Source organism: Sitophilus oryzae, unplaced genomic scaffold, assembly GCF_002938485.1.
Source record: "Sitophilus oryzae breed Bouriz unplaced genomic scaffold, Soryzae_2.0 scaffold_1977_pilon_pilon, whole genome shotgun sequence".
NCBI lineage: Eukaryota > Metazoa > Arthropoda > Insecta > Coleoptera > Curculionidae > Sitophilus > Sitophilus oryzae.
In genome coordinates, this window is record NW_022146698.1 from 1,516,032 (window position 1) to 1,517,817 (window position 1,786).

General features: G+C 31.6%; 1 long non-coding RNA gene across 1 annotated transcript; it reads right to left on the reverse strand.

Moving 5' to 3' along the window:
• Positions 1 to 711: 711 nt before the first annotated feature.
• On the reverse strand, positions 712 to 1,302 carry LOC115883793. Its single transcript, XR_004050450.1, has 2 exons — positions 885 to 1,302; positions 712 to 837 (listed from the first exon to the last, which is right to left on the reverse strand). It is a non-coding gene; the product is annotated as an uncharacterized LOC115883793 (long non-coding RNA).
• Positions 1,303 to 1,786: the final 484 nt, after the last annotated feature.

Sequence of the window (1,786 nt, forward strand, 5' to 3'; positions counted from 1 at the left end):
TATATGAAAGAAGGCAACCTATGCATTCTCTTAACTAACCTATGCAATCTTCTTCTATTTGTAACATTAATACAATTAATTAGCATTTTGAGGCTTTTCGGCTAATTATTGAATTAACAATTGTTTATTGTTTATATTAATAATATAATTAAGTTAGAATATAAATATAATTAATATTGAATTAATACATAATAATTGTACAAGTAAATAAGAGACTTTCCTCAAATATATATTTTTTTGTTTCCTTTAATGACTAAAGTAAATTTTAAAGCGCTAGTACCTTAAAGTAATATTATTATATATCGAAGTGTGGCGAAAAACATTTTAACACGCTTGTAGAAAACTATTTTTAATTATTTTTGAAATTTTTTAAATTTTATATTATGGATATTATCTAAAGGTTTATGAAACAATTAAAGCATTATTATAAATACTAGTGAAAAAAGTGTAATAGAAGCAAAGTGTAATGACTGTGCCGCATCCGAACGTGCAAGCACGCGGTAGCATTTCTTACGTGGCTGCATAAATTTGATGGTTTGAAATGCGCTCCTCTTGATTGCTCTTGATCATGCATTTTAAGATCCTTGTCTACTGTATTGGCCCCGAAATGAAAGTTTTCATTTGCCTCCTGCCTCGCGTCTTTTAATATTTCCTTAATAATGGCTGCTTGTTCTCTTTTTTTCGCCAATCCTCGAGGCTTTACACTTTACAGTATTTGAAGCAGAAGATCGTTTTTTTGGCACTCAAAAATGTAAGGAATAACACCTGATTTTAATTTTATTCTTCCCGATTTCATAGTTTTTAAGTACATATATGTAATTTTCTGTCTTCTTCAACCTATATTAAAAAAAAACAGGAAACACCACTTGTAAGTATTAACGTACATTAAAGTGATCTTCACAACAAAATCTGGTGCCTCTGTCAGGGACAAAATCATGTCTTCACATTGCATGCTGCCATGCTCGTCTTAACTTTATGTCGGACGGTAAAGAAATAAATAGTTTTTCTGGGGACTTTTTATTCGTATTTGTGCATTCTGGCACTACACAACGTTTCCTTGTCTTTTTTACACTAATATTGAATAAAAAAAAAGACTTTAGTACTACACTACGTTATACTATAAATTTAAAACACACTTTCTGTAATCGGGCAAAGCAGACCTGTGCCTTGTATCGAGCGCGGTCGCCAGCCGACCTGTGGTGCTATGACGTAGCGGCTGGCCACGCCCCTTTCTCGCCCAATAGATGTTTGTACGTGTTTTTGAGGTACTAAACGTACGAATAAAATTCTAATTTTTGGTAGATCTGTTATTTTTTAGTTGTACTTTCGATTGGTAAAATAAAAAAAAATTGTGGAACAAGCCCATTGTTGGGAAATGTTATCGATTTTTTTTATTACTTATGTATTTCTTCTTTTCTACTAAATAAAGTCCTTTATTATTATTATTATTATTAATATTTCTTGCAGAACTTTAGGTTTATTATGGGATACTAACACCGATTGCTTTCAAGTTACCACAAAGCTAGACAAACAACAATCATGTACGAAACGGGAAATTTTATCAATAATAGCTCAAATTTTTGACCCGTTGGGTCTCATCGGACCCGTAATTTTAGCTGCTAAAATTATTCTTCAGCTATTATGGAAGGATAAATCCGAGTGGGATGAACCGATTAGTGAAGAGATTAAAATAGGTTGGTTATCTCGTAACTATTTAGACTTATAATTTTACCAAATGCAGTTAAAATCGAATTTCATTGTTTTTGCGATGCTTCAACATTAGCTA